Source organism: Gopherus flavomarginatus, chromosome 2, assembly GCF_025201925.1.
Source record: "Gopherus flavomarginatus isolate rGopFla2 chromosome 2, rGopFla2.mat.asm, whole genome shotgun sequence".
In the NCBI taxonomy this organism is placed as follows: domain Eukaryota; kingdom Metazoa; phylum Chordata; order Testudines; family Testudinidae; genus Gopherus; species Gopherus flavomarginatus.
In genome coordinates this window covers 114,880,867-114,892,920 of record NC_066618.1, presented here as the reverse complement: position 1 = coordinate 114,892,920, position 12,054 = coordinate 114,880,867, and positions in this window count along the sequence as shown.

Sequence of the window (12,054 nt, the reverse complement as noted above, 5' to 3'; positions counted from 1 at the left end):
TTTTGGACACCCTGGGCATACCATCAAGCCCAGGGCCCCCAACAGCTTCCTCCTAGGCCTGCAACGGCAGAGCACAGGGTGCCGGAGGCGTCGTTGTCCCGCCCCCCTCCCTCCCCGGATGGGGAGGAAGGATCGAAGCAGCAAGACCCTGGTCTTCCTTCTGAGCCAGAGGCGAGGGCTGAGGCGGACCCCCCGCTGGACACTTTCTTGCCAGGGGTCTCCTCATCCTCCTCTCCTGACGAAGCGGTGGCTGGCACTTCCTCCAATAGCCCTCCTCCGCTAGATCTCAGGGCACATCAGGACCTCCTCAGGCGAGTAGCACAGAATCTGAGCCTGCAAGTCGAGGAGGTCTCTGAGATCGAGGACCCCGTAGTCAGCATCCTCTCCTCCGATGCTCCCACCAGGGTCGCCCTCCCCTTCATTAGGACGATCCAGGCCAACGCCAATACAATCTGGCAGTCACCGGCCTCCATCCCCCCTACGGCGAGGGGCGTAGAAAGGAAGTACATGGCCCCCTCCAAGGGCTATGAGTACCTCCACGTTCACCCGACACCATGTTCCCTGGTGGTGCAGTCAGTGAACAAGAGGGAGCGTCACGGACAGGAAGCCCCAGCCCCCAAATCCAAGGAGGCCAGACGTATGGACCTCCTCGGCCGCAAGGTCTATTCGGCTGGGGCCCTTCAGCTCAGGGTTTCCAATCAGCAAGCCCTTCTTAGCCGCTACGCTTTTAACTCGTGGGTGGCAGCAGACAAGTTTAAAGACCGGCTGCCACAAGAGGCTCGTCAAGAATTCGCGGCGATTCTTGACGAGGGCAAGAAGGTTGCACGAACCTCGTTACAGGCCTCTTTGGACGCTGCAGACTCGGCTGCCCGTACCCTCGCCTCGGGGGTAACGATGCGCCGCATCTCCTGGCTTCAGGTTTCTGGCCTTCCACCGGAGCTCCAATACACCATCCAGGACCTCCCGTTCAAAGGCCAGGGCCTGTTCTCAGAAAAGACAGACCCCAGACTGAAAAGTCTTAAGGACAATCGGGTCATTATGCGCTCTCTTGGGATGCACACGCCTGAGACGCAGCGCAGACCCTTGCGGGCGCAACAACAGCAGCAGCGTCGGCCATACCCCCAGTTCCGCCAGCGGCAGGACCTTAATAGGCGCCGCGGCAGGAATGGAAGGTGCAGACAGTCGGGGAACCAAGGGGGGCAGAATCAAAGCTCCTCCAAGCCCCCGCCTGGGCCCAAACCTTCATTTTGAAGGTGCGCCCGAGGGCGCAGTACCAGTTTCCCCCACGGATCCTTCCCCCCCGTTTTCCAACCGCCTTTCGTTTTTCCTCCAGGCGTGGACCCAAATAACATCTGATCGCTGGGTCTTACGCACGGTGCAGACGGGATACCGCCTGCAGTTTGTATCATTTCCTCCCTCCCACCCCCCTTCCTCGTCCCTCTTCAGGGACCCCTCTCACGAGCAATTCCTTCGGCAGGAGGTACAGACGCTCCTCAACAAAGGAGCTATAGAGGCGGTTCCGGAAAACGAGAAAGGCAAGGGGTTTTATTCCCGCTACTTTCTGATCTCCAAGGCCAAGGGAGGCCTCAGACCTATCCTCGACCTGCGAGAGCTCAACAAGTACCTAGTGAAGTTGAAGTTCCGCATGGTATCCCTGGGGACCATTATTCCATCCCTGGATCCGGGAGACTGGTATGCCGCCCTCGACATGCAGGACGCTTATTTTCATATTGGCATATGGCCACACCACAGACGATTCCTTCGATTCGTGGTAGGCCGCCTTCACTACCAATTTGCAGTCCTCCCATTTGGCCTTTCTACGGCTCCGAGGGTATTCACAAAATGCATGGCCGTCGTTGTGGCACATCTTCGGCGCAGTCGTATCCACGTGTTCCCTTACCTAGACGATTGGTTAATTCGGGGCACGTCGGAGCTACAGGTTTGCAGCCACGTCCGCAGGATCACCGGCCTGTTTTCTACCTTGGGCCTCATGATCAACGTGGACAAGTCCACCCTGCTCCCCTCGCAGAGGGTGGAGTTCATTGGGGCCGTCCTGGACTCCACCGTGGCCAGGGCCCTTCTGCCGTTGCCAAGGTTCCAGGCGTTGTCAGCGATCGTTCAGCGCTTGCGGGCAGCCCCTTTGACATCGATACGGACATGTCTAACCCTGTTAGGCCATATGGCAGCATGCACATTTGTGACCGGTTACGCTTGGCTCCGCATGAGGCCCCTCCAGGCGTGGCTCATCGCACATTACCGGCCGGCAAGGCAACCACTAGACATGCTGATCACAATCCCCCAGGGGGTGTTGGATTCTCTCAGCTGGTGGCTAGACCAGTCCGTAGTGTGTGCGGGGCTCCCATTCCACCCGCCCCAGCCCTCGGTGTCCCTAACGACGGATGCCTCAGATCTCGGCTGGGGGGCCCACCTGGGAACCCTGAGAACACAGGGCCTGTGGTCCCCGCAGGAGGTGAAGCTGCACATCAACATGCGGGAGTTGAGAGCGGTCCGCCTTGCTTGTCAAATGTTCTATCACCAGCTTCAGGGTCGTTGTGTCGCAGTATTTACCGACAACACGACGACCATGTACTATATCAACAAGCAGGGCGGCACCAGATCCTCTCCCCTATGTCACGAGGCGATGCGACTCTGGGACTTTTGTATAGCCCACTCCATTCACCTCACGGCTTCCTTCCTCCCCGGAGTACGGAACATGCTGGCGGACCGCCTGAGCAGATCCTTCCTCTCACACGAGTGGTCCCTTCGCCTGGACGTCGCCCCCTCTATCTTCCAGAGGTGGGGTTGTCCCCATGTGGACCTCTGCGTGTCCGGGGGGAACAGGAAATGCCAGGCGTTCTGCTCTTTTCAGGGCCGGGAACCCGGGTCTATAGCGGACGCCTTCCTTATTCCGTGGACGTCCCACTTGTTCTACGCGTTCCCCCCGTTCCCGCTGGTCCACAGGGTCCTTCTGAAGGTGCGCAGGGACAGGGCCCGCGTGATCATGGTAGCCCCGGCGTGGCCCAGGCAGCATTGGTACCCCATGTTGCTGGACCTGGCCATAGCCAACCCAGTTCCCCTGCCCCTTCACCCGGACCTGATCACCCAGGAACACGGAACTCTCTGTCACCCGGACCTCCAGTTGCTGCACCTAGCAGTGTGGCTCCTGCGTGGCTGACCAGTTCTGAGTTGCGCTGCTCCACCCCGGTACGGGAAGTACTCTTGGGCAGCAGGAAGCCTTCCACTAGAGCGACATACTTGGCCAAGTGGAAGCGTTTCTCCTGTTGGTGCGTGGAGAAAGGTCTCCGCCCGATGGAAGTTTCGGTGGCCAATATTTTAGACTATATTTGGTCCCTCAAACAACAGGGCCTGGCGATATCGTCCCTGCGGGTCCACCTGGCGGCTATCTCCACCTTTCACCCGGGTGGGGATGGCCACTCCGTTTTTTCTCACCCGACGGTGACTAGATTCCTGAAGGGGCTGGAACGTCTATACCCTAACGTCCGACTCCCTGCCCCGACCTGGGATCTTATCCTGGTGTTGTCTCGGCTCATGGGGCCCCCCTTCGAGCCGTTAGCTACTTGCTCCCTACTCTATCTTTCTTGGAAGACTGCCTTTCTAGTAGCTATTACCTCAGCTAGACGGGTGTCGGAACTCCGGGCTCTCACGGTAGACCCCCCGTATACAGTCTTCCATAAAGATAAGGTGCAGCTGAGGCCACACCCTGCCTTTCTCCCCAAGGTAGTCTCAGCCTTCCACGTCAACCAAGAGATATTCCTCCCGGTTTTTTTCCCGAAACCTCACTCTTCAGGCAGGGAGCAACAGCTCCACTCGCTTGATGTCCGTAGGGCTCTCACGTTTTATGTGGAGAGGACCAAACCGTTCCGCAAATCCCCCCAGCTTTTCGTGGCAGTAGCGGACCGCATGAAGGGGCTTCCCATTTCCTCGCAGAGGTTATCCTCATGGGTAACTTCCTGTATCAGGACCTGCTATGAGCTGGCCCACGTCCCTACGGGCCGTGTGACTGCGCATTCTACCAGGGCACAGGCGTCGTCGCTGGCTTTCCTCGCCCGTGTGCCCATCCAGGAAATCTGTCGGGCAGCGACCTGGTCATCGGTCCACACCTTTGCTTCCCACTACGCCCTGGTCCAGCAGTCAAGAGAGGATGCGGCCTTCGGATCTGCAGTGCTCCATGCCGCGACTTCTCACTCCGACCCCACCGCCTAGGTATGGCTTGGGATTCACCTAACTGGAATGGATGTGAGCAATCACTCGAAGAAGAAAAGACGGTTACTCACCTTTGTAACTGTTGTTCTTCGAGATGTGTTGCTCACATTCATTCCACACCCGCCCTCCTTCCCCACTGTCGGAGTAGCCGGCAAGAAGGAACTGAGGAGCGGGTGGGCCGGCAGGGGTATATATCGGGCGCCATGGCGGCGCCACTCTAGGGGACGACCTGCCGGCCCACTGGAGTTGCTAGTGTAAAAAGTTTCCGACGAGCGTGCACGCGCGGCGCGCACACCTAACTGGAATGGATGTGAGCAACACATCTCGAAGAACAACAGTTACAAAGGTGAGTAACCGTCTTTTGCCTGAACAGTTCTCTGACGAGATGCACATGATACCGCACTTGCATCTCTGACGAGCCTCGAATTAGCCAGTCGTCGAGGTACGGGAAGACTTGTATGCGACGTCAATGGAGTGAGGCCGCGACAACAGCCATACATTTTTTAAATACTCTTGGCACTGTGGAGAGGCCCAATGGAAGGACCGCAAATTGAAAGTGCTGCTGGTTGACTAAAAAGCGAAGGTATCGCCTGTGTGGTGGGTAAATGGCAATATGGAAGTGCACATCATTCATATCGAGGGCGGTGTACCAGTCTCCAGGATCCAGGGAAGGGATAATGGTTGCCAGGAATACCATGCAGAACTTCAACTTTACCATGAATTTGTTGAGTCCACGCAGATCTAGGATGGGCCGTAGACCGCCCTTCGCCTTGGGAACTAGGAAGTAGCGGGAGTAAAACCCCTTGTCCCTCAGGTCCTTCGGGACCTCTTCTATTGCTTTGATATCCAGGAGCATCTGAACCTTCTGTAAGAGGAATTGCTCGTGAGAAGGGTCCCTGAAGAGGGACGGGGAGGGAGGGTGGGAAGGGGGAGGCGAAACAAACTGAAGTTGGTATCCCAATTCCACCGTCCGCATGACCCAATGATCTGCGGGACCACGCAGGGAGGAAATAGGAGAGGCGGTTGCGGAACGGTGGAGAAGGATCCGGAAAAGAGATTGGTGCTCCATCCTCGTACGCACCTTCAAAAGTTTCGCTTGGGCCCCGCCAGTGGTTTTGGGGGGACCTGATTCTGACCCCCTTGGGGACCAGATTGTCTCCTATGGTTACCCCGGCCATGTCTTCTAGTGAAGTCCTGCCGTGGCTTAGGGTTAGGGTAGGTGCATTGAGGCTGGAGGTGGAAGGGTCTGCGCTGGGTTACTAGAGTATGCATCCCCAGCGAGCGCATGATCACTAAGTTATCTTTTAGGCTTTGAAGCCTGGGATCAGTTTTGACCGAGAATAAGCCCTGGCCTTCGAAGGGCAAGTCTTGAATCATTTGCTGAAGCTCAAGTGGAAGGCCGGACACCTGAAGCCAGGAGATGCATCGCATGGCCACTCCCGAGGCTAGAGTTCTGGCTGCAGAATCCACTGCATCCAAGGATGCCTGAAGGGAAGTCCTTGCCACCTTTTTGCCTTCTTCTAGTAAGGCCACAAACTCCTGTCAGGACTCTTGGGGAACAAATTCTTTAAACTTCCCCATGGAGGTGCACGTTATAATTGTAATGGCTTAGGAGAGCTTGTTGATTAGCTACCCTAAGCTGAAGGCTCCCCGCTGAGTAGATTTTACGTCCGAATAAGTCCAGGTGCCTGACCTCCTCGGACTTAGGGGCAGGAGCTTGCTGGCCATGCCTCTCCCTCTCATTGATCGACTGTACCACCAAAGAACAAGGGTGAAGGGTGTACATAAAGATACTCATAGCCCTTGGATTGTACCATTTATTTCCTCTCTACCCCTCTGGCCGTGGGAGGAATAGATGCTGGGGACTTCCAGATCATATCCGCATTCGCCTGAATGGTCCTGATGAATGGCAGGGTGACCCTTGTAGGCGTATCTGCTGACAAAATGTCAACCACCGGGTCCTCTATTTCTGGAACCTCCTCCACCTGCAGGTTCATATTCTGCGCCACCCTACGCAGAAGATGTTGGTGAGCTCACAGATCTATTGATGAGGGACCAGAAGAGGATGTGCCTGCCATTGCCTCGTCTGGTGAGGAGAAGGAGGAAAGACCAGGAACCAGGGGATCCTGAGGAAGCTATGGTTGTGGAGGATCCTGGTGTTCGAGGTCCGGTACAGCCGGGGCCTGAGTGTCGGCTGGCGGGACAACAGTCTCATCTGTGTCCATCGGAGGAGGATGGCTCACGGTGGCCTCAGGCATCCGACGGTTGGAATGAGCTGACCGAGAGGCATCTGAGAGGGCACCTTGGGCTTGATAGTATGCCCAAGGTGTCCAGAAGGACCATTGTGGTGGTCCCTGATCCGGATCTTGACTCTCAAAGTGGGTCTGACTAGCGCCCTCTGTGTCACGACCTTGGATATAGTAGCCGCTCCCCATCTGAGACGATGACGAGTTGTGCCTCGAAAGCCAAGGGGGGGCCGAGCATCCATGACAAGCTGCGCCGTCCCAAACTGTTAGGTCATGGGTTGGAGCAGGAGACCGGTGCCGGGATCTTCGGCGGTACCGCGATCGAGATCGGGACCAACGACTATAGCAGTACCAGGAGGCCAACCTGGATCTCGACGGGGATCTGCAGCATCAAGATTGGCTGCAAGGTGACCAGTGCCGGGATCAGTGCCGGGACCCGGATTGCTACCGACCGTACCGGGAGGTAGAAGGTACCATGAGTACGGTCGGTGCCCTGATGGAGAGCGGGACCGGGACCGTCGGTGGGATCAGGAATGCAGGCGGGACCGAGATCGAGACCGGTGTTTATCAGTCACTCCCACGGAGGCAGGCCTCATCAAGGCAGGCTTGCCTATCAACTGAACTGCCCGCACCAGTGGTGCCGGGGGCTGAGGTGGTCCAGGCTCCGTCAATGCGATCAGGTTGCAGGCGGCGCAGAAGGTCTCCAGAGTGGACAGGAGACCAAGCTCAACCACGGTACACACCGGGGAGCTTGGGAGCACCAGACTCAACTGCCCTTGTGGAGCCAGAATCAACGGTGCTGAAGTCTATGGAGCTGCAGCGGACACCTTAGCAGGCACAGGCAGTGGCAAAGCAGCAGGTGATTTATGTTGCTTCCTAGGCTGCGGTGACAGCAAACAGCATGCCTGCGACAAGCAGGAGAACGTCTTCAAAAATTGGACGGGCCCTGCGACCCTTGCAGGAGCACTCTCTACGACATGAACCGGGTGTGCCGGGTAAACCCCAGCACTCGCAGAGCAGACCTGCTCTCCCGGCCTGAAAACTGCCCTCCGAAGAGGGACCTGATGTGTGGCGACGACGGGGTGACCTATGATAACGAGTGCATCATGGGGCGGTCGGGCGCCATCCGGGGGCTGGAGATCCAGAAGGTGCATTCAGGGCACTGCCAGCCTCAGGACAAGTGCCAGGCCGAGTGCAAGTTCAACACTGTGTGCCTCAACCGCCGCGGCACCGCCCGCTGCTCCTGTGACCGCATCACCTGTGACGGCGCCTACCGGCCCATCTGTGCCAGGAACAGCCGGACCTACAGCAACGACTGCGAGCGCCAGAAGGCGGAGTGCCAGCAGAAAGCCGCCATCCCCGTGAAGCATGAGGGCCCTTGTGACCTGGGCATACCCAGCCCGTGCCTGAGCGTGGAGTACACCTTTGGGGCCACCTGCGTGGTGAAGAACCGGGAGGCGGTGTGTGAGTGCCAGCAGGTGTGCCTCAGCCGCTATGACCCCGTGTGCGGCAGCGACAACCGCACCTACGGCAACCCCTGAGAACTGGATGCCATGGCCTGCGTCCTCAGGAAGGAGATCAAAGTGAAGGACAAAGGGCCAGTGTAGCAAGTGTCAGTTCGGGGCCATATGCGAGGCGAAGACAGGCAGGTGCATGTGCCCGCGTGTGTGACAGCGAACAGTGCCGTGATGGTATCGGTGCTGGAAAGGGTCGGTGCCGAGGTTCTTTGGCTGTGCCGGATCATTCCGGTGCCGAAGGAGTGCTTCGGACCGAAGATGTCTGCTCTGTGTGCGGTACCAAGGGCGCCAGGCTAAGTGCCGCCTCCATTAGGAGTTGCTTTAAATGAAAGTCCTGCTCCTCCTTCGTTCTAGGCTTAAAAGCCTTGCAAATGCGGCACTTATCAGGTTGATGGGATTCCCCAAGGCACTTCAGACAGGAGTCGTGAGGATCTCCTGTTGGTATCAGCATGAGACACGCTGAGCACGGTTTGAAGCCCGGTGACCTGGGCATGGGCCCCGGTACGAGGGTGGATGGAAGTGGATGATCCCCAATCCCCCCAAATACTATATACATAATATATATACAAAACACTAATAACTAAGTATAAGTATAAAACTATTGAACTATTCACGACTATCTATAGAAAAAAGCGAGGAAAGCTAGGGAGGCGGAAGTCAGCTAAGCCGCGCTTTACAGTTCCAACAACCTTCACGGGTGGTAAGAAGGAACTGAGAGGGTGAAGTGTCAGCAGAGGTATACATCAGGCGCCATAGTGGCGCCACTCCAGGGGGTGCCTCAGCCGACCCACTGTGTGTTGCTAGGTTAAAAATCTTCCAATGAACATGCACGTGGCGCGCACACACCTAATTGGAATCGATATGAGCAAGCACTCGAAGAAGAAAATATGCTTATGATATCAATGTACCATAACTGAGATATACTTAATGCAAGATGGCTCATGTAAAGTATCATTGGAAAGGTTATGATTTACTGAATATGATTATCCCATTTGTATGAATGTATCACGTTTGTATCTGAAGTTAGGAAGTTTGACCTGTGTATTTGTATTTCATATTTACTGCTTTGGGTCACTCCCACTGCTGACACTTCAGGTACTACAATGGAAAAGCCAGACAGGGCTAATGGCCCATCAGCAAGAGACAATGGACCGTAAAAGAGCTTAGCCTTCCTGTGAACGTGTGGTCAGCCTGTGAAGAATGGACTCCCGCCTTATGCAAATCCTATTTAAGGGTGGAGAGGTAATCCTGGTTCTTCTTCGAGTGATTGCTCATATCCATTCCAGGTAGGTGTACGCGCCGCGCATGCACGTTTGCCGGAAACTTTTTACCCTAGCAACTCCAGTGGGCCGGCAGGTCGCCCCCTAGAGTGGCGCCACTATGGCACTAGATATATACCCCTGCCGGCTCGCCCGCTCCTCAGTTCCTTCTTACCGCCGTGTCGGTTGCTGGAACTGTGGAGTGCGGCTTGCTGTCCTCCACGTCCCTAGCTCTCCTGTACTTGTTCGTCGTCGTAGTTGTAAATAGTTCATAGATAATTCGTAGATAGTTTGATAGTATAGTAGTTAGTTAGGGGGAAAGAACTGGGCCCAGGCTGGAAAGGTGTCTGGCCTGTGAAGAAGATTATTAGAACCACATTTAGGGTGATAACTCACATGTAACCAGTTTCTTTAGTGTATCAAGCTTAGTTTGTGTGCTCTGTTTTATTTTCTTAGTAATCTGTCTTGTTCTGTCTGCTACCTCCTTAACTACTTAAAATAGCTAATAAATTTATTTCTGGTTTATGATATAACTTAGTTTATGTGATTTCTAATTGGAGGTATGTGAGAAATTGTGCAAACCCTCTTCCACATCGAGGGAAGAGGTGAATATAGTATATCTTTGGGTCTGTACTTTAAGGGAGGTGGACATCTGAGTGCTGGAGCAAATCCATTAAGCTGAGTCTTCCCAGAGCTGATCTGCAAGTGAGTTTGGCCCTCCCTGTGTGTATGTTAGAGGAGGTTTTAAGAGACTGGCTCAGCAAGACAGGTAAAAGGGGGCCCATTGTAGCCTTTAGGACTAACCTGCTTGCTTGCATATATATATTTTCTTATAGTTTTAAGTATTTGGTTTATTGTAATAGGTTTATAGATTTATATTAAAGTAAGTTTGGCTGTAATGCAAGAGACCTACAGGCCATATCCTGTATGTTCAGCTAAAGCAAAGTTAGCATATCTATATTAAGACTTTTTACTGTATGTTCAGCTAAAGCAAAGTTGACTTATAGCTTGTTATCTAAATAGATGAGTACCCACACCCATGTATATGACCTTTTATCTAGACCAATGGAGAATGGCATAGGGGAGTTATCAGTGTTGTACCTACAGACTTAACAAGTACACCACAAGAGACTAATGTGTGTACATATGCACATACATACTAATGTGTGGGGTCAGTGTACCCTAACATTTCTGTGGGTGAGGAATGAAATTAGGGCATAGGAGGAAGGATTCCTGGCACTTTGCCCTATAAAAGAGGTGATCCCCACCTCAATAGAGTACTCCATTTCTTACTCGGCTCCAGTTCTCCTTTATTCTATTTCTTACTTGACTCCATTCTCACTTTACTCTATTCTCACTTACTTCCTCCATTCTATCTATTCTATCTATGATGACTGCTACTATTCGTAGGCTATACGTGTTCTTCTTAAACTTTTTAAGTTTCAAGGGAACTAGGCTAATCTTGGTTTTCCTAAGTTTTATTCTTAGTTTGTTTATTAGGTTTTGATTTAAGTTTAAGTTAGTCAAGTAAACTCTAGTCAGCTTTGATAGCTCTTAGCATTTTCTAACCACTGCATCCCTCAATCAAGAATTGAGAAACCTGAACCACAAGGCTGTTCCTGTGTCTCTTATCACCAGGTTATCAAGAAAGGATGTGTGTATATTAACCAAAGCTTTGTTGCATATAATACTATATTATCATATGTATCTTTTGAATAGCAGTAATGCAATTGTAACTTTGTAACTCTGGTTATTTTACCATGTACTTAGTGTTATTGATTTTAATAAAAAGTCTTTAAGGCTATATCTGTCTCAGTGTGAGCTTCCTGTCATACCCCTGAGGGTACTTTGCAAAATCTATGGGGCCTGATTAAGGACAAGAACTTTTATCTTCTGATCAAACAGGTTAGCATGCCTAAAACCCATACTAATTCATATTGATGATAATAGTTGTTATAATAAGATAAAATAAAATTAATAAATTAAATGCCTATATTATCCAAATTAATATTATCAGTACACTCTAAATCAGGCTACATCATGCTGGCAGACCAGGTAGACTCAGTGGTATCTCAGCACATCAGGTGACTTCCCAAGGGGGTCCAACCCATCACAGGCCTCTTTGCCCTTTTCTGGGGTGTTGTCCCTGGGAGGCTCTCTAGCAGTCCACTGACAGGAGTTCCTTTCTCCTGCTTTCTCACTCCTCTTTAGCAACCCCACCTGTCAGCTTCCCGGCCCTTTTAAGTTCCCAGCTGCTGTTAGACTGCCAACCAGTTTAACCTTTGGTTGTAGGGTTAGTGTAGGGTACATACACCCCATGACATGCTCCCTTTTAAAGTCCTCTTCCCGCTTGAGTAGGTTCTGCAGATGTGGTGGGACGGGATCACAGCAGTCCAGGACTGCTCTCTAACTCCTCCTGGCTATAGGTGCTGGAACTAATGGCGCTGCTAGACTCCCTGGCTTGAAGTGGTTTCCATCATATGCAGGGTTTACACTTTGGCTCAATGGCTCTCAGCACCCTCACTATAAAAATAGTTCAAGCACCCCTGCTCCTGGCCCAGTGTGGGGTTTATATACTCCATCAGAGGTGTCCTAAGAGGCACAGACCTTCAGAGCCTTGGACACCTGGTGAAAGGATTGGATGTTGTGCAGCTGCTGCATCACATTGGCCCTAACAAAAACAACAAGGAGTCCGGTGGCACCTTAAAGACTAACAGATTTATTTGGGCATAATGCCAAAATAAATCTGTTAGTCTTTAAGGTATCACCAGACTCCTTGTTGTTTTTGTGGATACAGACTAACACGGC